Here is a 13042-nt window from a genome sequence, read left to right on the forward strand (position 1 = left end):
GGTGACTTTTCTTTCCCAGTTTTGCAGAAAACTAGAAATTTACTGGAGTGCCTCTGAATTCAAGGATAGCAGGTAGGGTGGAAGGAGAGACAGGCCCTACGAAAATATAGATATCAAGGGAAAGTCCTACATACTAGACGGAAAGATATCCAGTCCTTTCCTGTCATTTGGCCCCAAGCAAGTGGCAGCAAGATGGAAAACTGCACATAATAGTTGGAGATTTTCCTCTCTTAGCTCAACATTCCAAGAAAAAACTGACAGCTGCAATGCCCTGGGGAATCAGCCAAGCCTCTGCATACTAACCCTACAGGGAAGCCCCTTCCTGGCAACACGCTGACTGTCTACTTGGCTTTTCATTACCTGGTGCAGGAACCACCAAACATCTCAACATGTGGGAAGGCTCTGAGGTGAAAGATTCACAAAGAGAATATGAGAGGCAGACAGAATAGAGAATAGAATGCTTCACCAACAGAGGAAAGCATGGGAGATAAGAATGAAATCAAATTCATAAATGAAAACAGGTGTTATATTTTTTAAGAATTCAGAGAACAGCAGAGAAACCAAAAAAAAGAAGGAGGCTCATGAAAGCTGAAATATGACAAAAGGATAAAAACTCAACAGAAAGTTCCAAAGATAGAACTCAGGAACTAAGCTGGACCAAAAGAACATGAGAAGGAAAAGAAGATATTTTTAAAAATTAAAGGATCCAGGTAGACAGAACCTGAGTGAAAATAATTCCAGAAAATGAAGAAGGTAAATCCAAACTGAAATATTTCCAGATTGACAGGGTCTATCAGACCTCCTCAAAATGAACAAGACAGTGGTGGGGTGGGGAATGCTCCCACAAGCTTCCATTACCATAATATTTCATAATCATAGAGGTTTTTTAATTCCTAAAAGCTTAGGAAAAAATTTAGGAAAGCCTAAATTCCAGAAAGACTATAAACAGGCAAAATACAACAGGAATGTCAGGAATCAGAATGCCTTCAGGTTTCTCAAAATGATAATAAATTAGTATCTTCAAAATTTTTATAGGAAAATATTTTCTACCTAGAACTATTTATAGCCAGACAAACAGCCATTCAAGTATACAGGAAAAATAAAGCCATTTCAGGTGTGAAAGATTTCAAAATCTGACTTCCCATGCATCCATTCTTTGGAAGACTTCACTTTTCCAAAATAAGGGCATATACCAAGAAAGAAGAAATAGGATCTAAAAGCAGGAGATTCAACAGAGTGGAGAATTAAAGGAAATTCCTTGGATGACAGTGAAGAATGTTCCAGGTTGACAGCTTTGCATCAGACTTAGAGAACAACCTATACTGACAGGAGCTGAAAGACTTCAGGGAGGCAAGGTTATAAAGAGGAAATAATAAGAGAGGGAGGAAGGAAAGAGAAAGAGCAAAGTAAGCAGGGAAAGAGAAAGAGGAAAAGAAGGAAAGAAGGGGACTGACGGAATATCTGATATACCTAAGCATAATGAAAGGAAGCATGCCATATTAGACTTTGTAAATGAATTATGATTGATGCAAAAAAAGTGAAAAGGAAGAGAAAACAAGACAGGGAGAAAGGGAGGGCCTTAAAAAAATGAATAAATGAATGAATGATTAACTCTAAGGAAAACAAAAAGTACAAGGATGAAAATGTAATCACAGGTCATCACATCTCTTGACTGTGAATAAAAATAAACTGTTCTTAATCCCAAATCTAACTTAAAATGGTGATATAGTTAGATTAAGATAATAGGAAGAAAAACATTAGTATGTTTGAGAGGAGGAGACATATTAATACCATGACAGAAAAGAAAGAAGACAAACCATTCCAGACTGCTGATGACCATCTAAGAGACAACCACCACACAACACATGATCTTAGACTGGATTCTGTACCAAAGGAGAACCTTTGAGAACCTTTGTTTTTTTCCTCTCTAAGAGATATCTTTGGTACAACTGGAAAATTTTGAAAGGGTCTGTGGATTAGAATATATTAATAGCATTATGTCAATGTTAATTTCCTGATTAAGATACTTACACTGTAATTATGTAGGAGAGTGTCCTTGTTTTCAAAAATACACAGAGACTTAATTATGAGAAATAAAATATGTTTCCAATTTACAGACAGGCAGAAAGCAAATGTTGTGAAATGGTAAATAACTAGCAGACCTAGATTCTTTGTGGCATTCTTGCAAGACTTCAAGTCTGAAATTATTTCAAAATTAAAAAATATATTCAGAGTTTTCAAAAGTCAAATTATTCGACAAGGCTTAAAATAAAATGAAACAAATTAAAAATAAAAATGCAGCATCCCATGTTCTGGTATTTCTATTATCAGTTCATACTCCTTAGAAGTAAATTCAGAACTCTTAGCTATATTTGTTCCTTGTAAGATTCTTTATTACAAAATAACACATATACTCTTTTTCTAATTTTTCAATTTTGATATTATCAGTAGATTTCCTACTAAGGAGGACGAAGAATAATTATGAGTATAGACTCAGAGACCTATTTTACTCAATGGGTTATAATTCATTAACATAATTAACTTTGATGTTCTAAGTGTACAAAACTTGCCTACTAGGAGTCCCTTAAAACTGGCATCTGTGTATTTTTGATGTCATCATTACTCCTTGAGCACTTTACTTTCAGGCTATCTTTTTACTATCAAGATATTTCAGATTTACCTTATACTTATTTTCCCTGCCCCCAGTCATGGAATCAGACATTTATCCAAAGAGCTCTGGCTTCTTTAAGAGGAGACTGGTATTAATAATATAAGGTATAAATGCTAGAAAATATATGCATGTTAGGCATGATTTAGACCAAGGAATAGAAAACAAATCACAGTTGGGTTGATCAGACACACAAAAAACATGGAGATAATAAATGTCTTGCAACAAAAGTTCAGTGAGATAAACTACAGTATATCCCTATGACAGAATACAATAAAGTCTATCCATATAATAGAATGCAATAAAGTGATTAATGTATTAGAAGAATATATAGAAACTTGGGAAAAGGTTCACAGTGTCTTATTAAGAGAAAACAGCAGCGTATAAAATTTGTATTTAACTAGATTCTAATGCATGCATGTGTGCTTGTGTGTTTATGACAGAGGGGTGCCAGAGGGTATGAGAGAAAAGTAACAAAGAGTGACTCACAATATGCATGTGCCCATGAACTTGGAAGTTATACCAAAAAGTTAACACAAGTTATTTCAAGTGTCGGGATTGCTCTTGAGTTTAATATTTTCCTGTCTGGGTTTCTGTGTTTACAAATATTCTAAAATAAATGTGTATTATTTTGCAGAAAGATTTTTAATTGTTTAGGGTCAACACTGTATCTAATGTGTTCATAAACAGTAAGAACCATTGTAATAAGTTAAAAGAGTATTTAGGGCCATTTTGGCAGAAGACCTTGGATTACACATTTGATTGTTTGATTTTTTTTCTTAACTCATCAAAGTTGTATAGTTAAGAAGTAAATTTAAAAATATGCCCAGAATCACAAGAAAATGGGATTGTCAAAATTATGGGATGCTAACACAATGGAATACTAAGCAGCTATTACAACAGAACTTAGACGTTCCAAATAAACATGCAATCAGCAAGTACAAAAATCTCTCTCAATATTCATTTCATATAAATAATAGTTTTCTAAGCTGACAAATTTTAATTTGATGGGCAAATGTGCTTTAAATTTCACTGACAGTGCATACGACCATGTGCTCTGGCATTCTTTGTAGTCACCCTCTTGACTTACCACAACCCACTTCTTTTACCTACTACATAATTTAGCATTCTATTTCTTCTGCTTAAAATGCATCCTTTTGTAGAGTGGGAAAGATCTGCATGAATTTACAAAGGCTCACAATTCCAATGAGTGTAGTGTGGTGTCATAAAAATATGCTTCAATATCTAGCAAAGGAAGAAAATTACAGGCTGAAATTTAGCAACCTCCAAGATCTCAGTAGAAAGATTTAAATTACTATGAATCACTCAGAAACATTCTTAAAACCTCAATAAAACTGACTATTCAAAGAGTTTCATATTCACTTCAAAGAAAAAGGAAAGAAAATATACTGAGGATACTTAAAAGATTTACATTTGGACATGAATAAGTGAAGAAAATCAGTGTTTGAGAAGATCCAAAGAAGTAATTAACCAAAAAGAACTCCATTTAACCTTCTGTGGTTGATGCTTTTCAGGAGAAATGGATCGTTAAAATTTGTTCTTTCCAAACAAAGGTCTCACCTCCACGATAATGCCATGCCTCTTTCTCCTGCTAGTTCTCTCTCTTCCTTCCCCTGCCCTCAACTTCATTTATACATTCGTTCATTCTTTGTATTTGGTTATATGTCCACTATCTTATGATATTTCAGACAGTGAAAATACATCTTTTCATTTTTTTTTTCTTCAAGAGATTAAAGCAGAAGGGAAATTATTTGCATGCTTAAACTTCTTAAATAACACTGAATACTTATAGCTAGCATAGTGAACACATACACACACAGAGGCATGCACCAAAACATCTAGGGATGGTTTCACGCTAAAATCTGAATACGCATAATAGAGACATAAGTCACATTGTTGCAGGAAGTCATTGCCTTTTTTCTCTCTTTTTTGATAGGTTCCCCCCCACCTTGGAGGATAATTGCTTTACAGTATCGTGTTGGTCTCTGCCATACACCAACATGAAATCAGCCACAGGTATACCTATGTCCCCTCCCTCCTGAATCGCCCTCCCACCACCCACCTCTCTAGGTTGTCACAGAGCTCAAAAAATGGGTGGAAGACCTAAACAGACAATTCCCCAAAGACATGCACATGGCCAACAAATACATGAAAAGATGCTCAACATCACTCATTATTAGAGAAATGCAAATAAAAACTACAATGAGGTATCACCTCACATCAGTCAGAAAGGCCATCATTAAAAAAATCTACAAACAAATGCAGAGAAAAGGGAACCCTCTTGCACAGTTGGCGGGAATGTAAACTGATACAGCTGCTATGCAGAACAGGATGGAGATTCCTTAAAAAACTGAAATAGAATTACCCAACAACCCCACTAATGGGCATATGCCCTGAGAAAACCATAATTCAAAGAGACACATGCACCCCAATATTCGTGGCAGCACTGTTTACAATAGCTAAGACATGGAAACAACCACGATGGCACTGTCTTTGATCCTTTTTCCAAATTAGCACATTCACTATAAGAAAAACCGTGTAAATGACTTTCCTAAAATAAATGGACATTAGCACTGTGCTAGCATCATGCTGCAATTTATTGATAAACTCACTTATGAAATAAGGGTAAGTTTTCCTTGTCGTTACTTTTGTTTTCTTGTAAGTATCTGCTGTGGGTTGAACCACGTCCTCCCAAAATTCATATGTTGAACTCCGAACCCTGCCACCTCAAAATGTGACCTTATTTGGGGATAGGAGCTTCATAGAGGAAATCGAGTTAAAATGAGGTCACTGAAGTGGGTCCTGATGCAATATGACTGGGATCTTTACAAAAAGGGGGGAATTTGGACAATGACATGCATGTTATGAGACACAGGGAGAAGACAGCCATCTACAAGCCAAGTGGAGAGGCAGGGAAGAGATCCTTCCCTCACACATTCAGAAGGAACCAACCCTGCTGACACCTTGATTTCAGACTTCTAGCTTCCAGAACTGTGAGAAAATTAACTTCTGTCATGGCAGCCCTAGAAAATGAAAAGCACTTCTGTATACAGAGTGGCACACAATAAATGTGTAAGGAAGAAAGTAAGGGTAGAAAGGAAGGAAGGAATTATAATTAAAACATTTCATCTTTGATCCATTCATTTTTTTAACCAGTTAACAATCAACTTCACTAATTTCTGAGAAATGTTTTTGCTTCCCTCCTTTAGTGCTATTTGATGGTTCCAAAGTTCTACTATTGAAATAAATAAAACACACAGCTGAAATTTAAAACAAACAACGGCCTGCCAATATTTGAGTGCTCAGGAGATAAACTCCATAAGAAACAGGTTGAAAGGTGAGATATGACCTCTCTGAGAGGTGTCCTTCCTTAATATCCCTCCCTAAGATTCGACTCCAGAACATCTCATAAATATAACATGAATTACTCTGATAATACTAAATTGCATCCACCATCTGTGCACAAACAGCTATTTTCTTTTTACAAGCAGAGAGGGGAAAAAAATCAATGTGAGAAGTGTGATAAATCAGACTACTGGCATGAAAAGGCCATGCAAATAAAATTGCTGATGTACAAGAAACACGTATACCAAGAGACATCTGGTAAAATGCAACTTAACATGGAAGGAGTTTGAGAAACCATGTTGTTATGAGGGACACTCATCTTGATGGGCCTAAATTTAGACTCACCAGCTGTGTTTTGGTTTACAACTCCTTCCAATCTGCCTGCTTATAATAATAATAAAAATTAGAAAGGCCTTCTGTGGAACACTGTTGAAAATGTGATTGAGGGAAAAGCCAGCCTGTGTAGGGTTCTATAAAGGGGCATACAACACTCAATAATCTTGTTTGACATAATTTCCAGTGTGATGCAGTATATATACCCTTGTATGCATATATCATAATTTATTTATCCTTTTTTTTTTCTATTTTCTAACAGTGTTGCCTTGAATATACTTGGGCTTTTTCAGAGTTTTTGCACTATAAAGTTGGAGACTAACCATAGAAATGTCACAAATAATTTTATTTGATAAAATTTTCCCCTCTGGACAAAAAGAAAAGTGGTAAAAGAAAAAGGTTAGGCAGTCAACGTGTTAATCACTCAGCTGTGTCTGACTCTTTGTGACCATACGGACTGGAGCCCACCAGGCTCCTCTGCCCATAGGATTCTTCAAGCAAGAAAACTGGAGTGGGTTACCATTTCCTCTTCAGGGGATCTTCCCAACCCAGGGCTCGAACCTCGGTCTCCTGTATTGTAGGCAGATTCTTTATTCAAGTTTAGACATATACTAGCTGTGTGAACCTGGTCAAGTCATGTTACTTTTCTGAGATTCAGTTTTCTCCTTTGTAACCTCAGACAGGTCATATCTTACCTTGGATTCCAGATGATTAAGAAGAGGATAAAAAGGGACAAATAAATGTGATGTATATAAACACTGTCTGCCTGAAGCTTTATGTGAATTATGCAAACATTACCATGATCCTGTAGAATATGTTCTGTTTCTTCCCCTTTTTAAAACTAGGTAACAATACTACTGAGTAGCTGCTATTATACCTCTTGTTTTCAAATGAGGAACCAGGTTAAATCACTTGTTCAAACTCTAACTGCTATTTTAATAAGTAGAGGAGGCAGCATTTGACCACCACGTAACTGCCAGTAGGTTGATCTTCAGGGAGATCAACCCTGAATATTCACTGGAAGGACCAAAGCTGATGCTGAAGCTGAAGCTCCAGTATTTTGGTTATCTGATGCGAACAAAGGACTCTGGAAAAGTCCCTGGCACTGGGAAAGATTGAGGGCAGAAGGAGAACAGAGCATCAGAGGATAAGATGGCTGGATGGCATCACCGATGCAATGAACATGAACTTGGGCAAACTCAGGGAGATGGTGAAGGACAGGGAGGTCTGGCAAGCTGCAGTCCATGGGGTCGCAAAGAGTCGGACACGACTGGGAGACTGAACAACAACAACAACAGCCAGTAAGTCAAAAGTACTGGGCATTATCACTGAATTCATTTTTTCAGTTTCGCATGAAATTAAATAGAAATCTAAAACAAGAATACAACAATGTCTATGGTTAAAACATTGTCACGTAGTAGATATAACCTAAGGCACTACAAAAACATTTAGGGCAGCTCAGAATAGATAGATAAATTGTGGTACATGCACACAAGGTTACATATACTACACAGCAATGAAAACCAACCACAGGGACTTCCCTGGCAGTCCAGGGGTTAAGAATCTGCCTTGTAATTCAGGGTACATGGGTTCAATCCTTGGTTAGCAAACTAAGATCCCATGTACCACAACTACTGGAGCCCGGCACCACAACTAGAGGATCCTTGCTCCACAATGAAAGAATGTACGTGATGCAACAAAGATCCCGTTGCCACAACTGAGACCCAATCCAGCCAAATAAATAAATGCAATCTTTTAAAAAAAATAGGAAATCAACTACAACTTCATATAAGGCCATTGATAAATATAAGCTAAATATTAGGGGAAAAAGCAAATCAGAGAAGAATTCACACAGGGCAACATCATTTTTTAAAGTTCTAAAATATACAAGGTCAAAATTCAGAAAAAATCTTTCACAGATATTGCTTCAAATACATACATAGATCTTCCTCAACTTACAGTGAGGTTACATCCCTATAAACCCATTGAAAATTGAAAATACTGTAATTCAAAAAGTATTTTAATACACCTAACCTCCTGAACATGATAGCGTATCCTCAGTTCAGTCAGTTCAGTCGCTCAGTCGTGTCCGACTCTTTGGGACCCCATGAATTGCAGCATGTCAGGCCTCTCTGTCCATCACCAACTCCCGGAGTCTACCCAAACTCATGTCCATCGAGTCGCTGATGCCATCCAACCATCTCATCCTCTGTCGTCCCCTTCTCCTCCCGCCCCCAATCCTACCCAGCATTAGGGTCTTCTCCAATGAGTCAACCCTTCGCATGAGGTGCCCAAAGTATTGGAGTTTCGGCTTCAACATCAGACCTTCCAATGAACACCCAGGATTGATCTCTTTTAGGATGGATTGATTGGATCTCCTTGCAGTCCAAGGGACTCTCAAGAGTCTTCTCCAACACCACAGTTCAAAAGCATCAATTCTGCGGCGCTCAGCTTTCTTCACCGTCCAACTCTCACATCCATACATGACCACTGGAAAAACCATAGCCTTGACTAGACGGACTTTTGTTGGCAAAGTAATGTCTCTGCTTTTAAATATGCTATCTAGGTTGGCCATAACCTTCCTTCCAAGGAGTAAGCGTCTTTTAATTTCATGGCTGCCCTAGCCTATGTTAAATATGATCAGAACAGTTACATTAGTCTACAGTTGGGCAAAATCATCTAATACAAAGCCAATCTTGATGAAAATGAAAGAGGAGAGTGAAAAAGTTGGCTTAAAACTCAACATTCTGAAAACTAAGATCATGGCATCTGGTCCCATCACTTCACAGCAAATATATGGGGAAATAATGGAAACAGTGAGAGACTTTATCTTTTGGGGCTCCAAAATCACTGCAGATGGTGACTGCAGCCATGAAATTAAAAGATGTTTGCTCTTTGGAAGAAAAGCTATGACCAAACTAGACAGCATATTAAAAAGCAGAGACATTACTTTGCCAACAAAGGTCTATCTAGTCAAAGCTGTGGTTTTTCCAGCAGTCATGTACAGATATGAGAGTTGGACTATAAAGAAAGCTGAGAGCCAAAGAATTGATGCTTTTGAACTGTGGTGTTGGAGAAGACTCCTGAGAGCCCCTTGGACTGCAAGAAGATAAAACCAGTCAATCCTAGAGGAAATCAATCCTGAATATTCATTGGAAGGACTTATGCTGAAGCTGAAACTCCAATACTTTGGCCACCTGATGCAAAGAACTGAATCACTGGATAAGATCCATATGCTGGGAAAGATTGAAGCCAGGAAGAGAAGGGGACGACAGGGGATGAGATAGTTGGATGGCATCACCAACTCAATGGACATGAGTTTGAGTAAGCTCCAGGAGTTGGTGATGGACAGGGAAGCCTGGCGTGCTGTAGTCCATGGGGTCTCAGAGTCAGACGAGACTGAGCGACTGAACTGAACTGAATCTTATAGTATTGAGTATCTCATGTACTTTATTGAATGTTGCCTGAAAGTGAAAAACAGAATGGCTGTACAGGCACAGAATGTTTGTAAGTGTATGGCTGTTTCCCCTCGTGACAGTGTGGCTGGCTGGGAGCTGTGGCTCGCTGCTGCTACCCAGCTCCAAGAAAGCTTATCTCCTACTACCCAAGAATAGATAAAATCCACAGTATGGTTTTTACTGAATGGTTTCACTTTTGCACTGTGAATTCTAAATATCATACGTCACACCATTTTGCATTCAGGACCATCACTTCTATGAAAACCAAATGAATGAAAAAAACAAAACCCAAATTATTATTTTCTTTTAAGCGAGAGAGAGAATCTTGGGAGGACCACACAGAGAATGCAGGTATACCTCATTTTGTCTTGCTTCACTTTACTGTACTTCACAGATACCACATTTTTCACAAATTGAAGGGTTTTGGCAAGTCTGCATTGAAGAAGTGTATAGGTATCATTTTTTCCAACAGCATTTGCTCACTTCATGTCTCTGTGTCACATTTGGGTAATTCTTGCAATACTACTTCAAATGTTTCATTATTAGTATATGTTATGGTAATCTGTGATCAGCGATCTCTTATTGTAAATGTTTTGGGACACCACAAACCACGCCCATCTAAGATAGGAACTTGATAAAAGTTTCCGTTCTAACTGCTCCCCCCACTAGTTGCCCCCCAATTCTCTCCCTCACCTTGAGCCCCCCTATTCCCTGAGATACAGTACTGAAAAAGGTCAAGTAATAATCCTACCACCGGCTTCCCTGATGGCTCAGCAGTAAAGAATCTGCCTACAAAGCAGGAAATGTGGGTTCAATCCCACATTCGATCCCAGGGTCAGGAAAATCCCCTGAAGAAGGAAATAGCAACCCAGTCCAGTATTCTTAGGACTTCCCTGGTGGCTCAGAGGTTAAAGCGTCTGCCTCCAATGCAGGAGACCCGGGTTCGATCCTTGGGTCGGGAAGATCCCCTGGAGAAGGAAATGGCAACCCACTCCAGTATTCTTGCCTGGAGAATCCCATGGACAGAGGAGCCTGGTAGGCTACAGTCCATGGGGTCGCAAAGAGTCGGACACAACTCAGTGCAGGCAGCCATTAGTCCTTTTCAAGTAAAAGTAAGAGTCTCAAGACTCAATTTAAATAAAAAAAAACCAGGAATAATCAAGCTTAGTGAGGAAAGCATGCTGAAAATCAAGATGGGCTGAAAGCTAGGTCTCCTGTGCCAGTTAGCCAAGTTGTGAATGCAAAGAAAAAGTTCTTGAAGGAAATTTAAAGTGCTAGTCTAGCAAATACACAGATGATAAGAATTCGAAACAGCCTTATTACTGATATGGAGAAGGTATTAGCAATCTGGATAGAAGATTCAGCCACAACATTCCCTTCAGCCAAAAACTAATCGAGAGCAAGGCCTTAACTCTCTTTAATTCCATGAAGGCTGAAAGAGGTGAGGAAGCTGAAGAAGAAAAGTATGAAGTTAGCAGAGGCTGGTTTATGAGCTTTAAGGAAAGAAGCCATCTCTATAACATAAAAATACAGAGTGAAGCAGCAACTTGCTAATGTAGAAGCTGCAGCAAACTATCCAGAAGACCTAGCTAAGTTCATTAATGAAGGTGGCAACACTAAACAACAGATTTTCAATGAAGATGAAACAGCCTTATATTGGAAGAAGATGCCATCTAAGACTTTCACAGCTAAAGCAAAGAAGTCAATGTCTGGCTTTAAAGTGATTCTTAGTGGCTAATGCTGGTGGTAACTTTGGGTCAATGCTCGTTTACTATTTTGAATAGCTTAGGGCCCTTAAGAATGATGCTAAATTGCTTCTGCCTATGCTCTATAAAAGAGGCTTTCCCAGTAGCTCAGTGGTAAAGAATCCGCCTGCAATGCAAGAGACACAGGAGACAAGGGTTCAATTCCTCAGTCAGGAAGAGCCCCTGGAGGAGGGCATGGCAACCCACTCCAATATTCTTGCCTGGAGAATCCCACGGGCAGAGGAGCCTGGTGGGCTACATACAGTCCATGGGGTTGCAGAGTTGCAACTGAAGCAACTGAGTATGCACATGCTCTATAAATGGAACCACAAAGCCTAAATGAGAGCCAATCTGTTTACAACATGATTTACTGAATATTTTAAGCCCACTCTTGAGACCTACTGCTCAGAAAAAAAAGTTCTTTTCAAAATATTACTGCTCATTGACAAGGCACCTGGCCACCCAAGAGCTCTGATGGAGATGTTCAATGAGATTAATGTTTTCATTCTTACCAATACAACATCCATTCTGCAGGTCATAGATTAAAGACTTCCAAGACTTTTCAGACTTATTAATGAAGCACATTACTGAAGCACATGTACTGAAGTACTGAAGCCTACATTTCACAAGGCTATAGCTGCCATAGACAGTGATTTCTCTGATGGATCTAGGCAAGGGAAAGTGAAAGCCTTCTGGAACAATTTCACCATTCTAGATGCCACTAGGAACATCTGTGATTCATGAGAAGAGGTGAAAACATAAACATTCACAGAATTTGGAAAAAGTTAATTCCAAGCCCCATGGATGACTTTGAGAGGTTCAAGACTTCAGTGGAGGAAACAATTGCAAATGTGGTATATACAGATAGAAAACTGGAATTAGAAATGGAGCCTGAAGATGTAACTGAATTGCTACAATGTCATGATAAAACATGAGTGGATGAGAAGTTGTTTCTTATGGATAAGCAAAGAAGTGGTTTCCTGAGATGGAATCTACTCCTGGTGAAAATGCTGTGAAGATTGTTGAAATGACAACAAAGGATTTAGAATATTACATAAATTGATATACTCAGTGATAAACCAGAGGCAGGGTTTGAAAGGACTGACTCCAACATTGAAAGAAGTTCTTCTGTGGGTAAAATGCTACCAAATAGGACTGCATGCTACAGAGAAATCATTTGTGAAAGAAGAGTCAATTAATGCGGCAAACCTCATTCTGTTGTCTTATTTAAAGAAATTTCCATAGCCACCCCAACTTTCAGCAACCAGTACTCTGATCAGTAAGCAGCCACCAAAACTGCAGTAGGCCCCTCAAGCAGTAAAAGGATTATGGTTCAGTGAAAACTTAGATTATGGTTTAACATAATTTTTAGCAACAAAGTATTTTTAAATTAAGGTATGTATATTTTTTGCACACTTAACTGACTGCAGCATAAACATAACTGTCATATGCACTGAAAAAAACAAAAACTG

The 13042-nt window shown here is 38.4% G+C and overlaps 1 protein-coding gene across 5 annotated transcripts in view; it reads right to left on the bottom strand.

Annotated features, from left to right (window-relative positions):
• The window catches only part of SNX7 (sorting nexin 7), a 135579-nt gene that overhangs the window by 106148 nt on the left and 16389 nt on the right, over positions 1–13042 (bottom strand). The window lies entirely within an intron of this gene.

This window comes from Giraffa tippelskirchi, chromosome 5 (genome assembly GCF_054371585.1).
Source record: "Giraffa tippelskirchi isolate mGirTip1 chromosome 5, T2T-mGirTip1v1.2.pri, whole genome shotgun sequence".
In the NCBI taxonomy this organism is placed as follows: domain Eukaryota; kingdom Metazoa; phylum Chordata; class Mammalia; order Artiodactyla; family Giraffidae; genus Giraffa; species Giraffa tippelskirchi.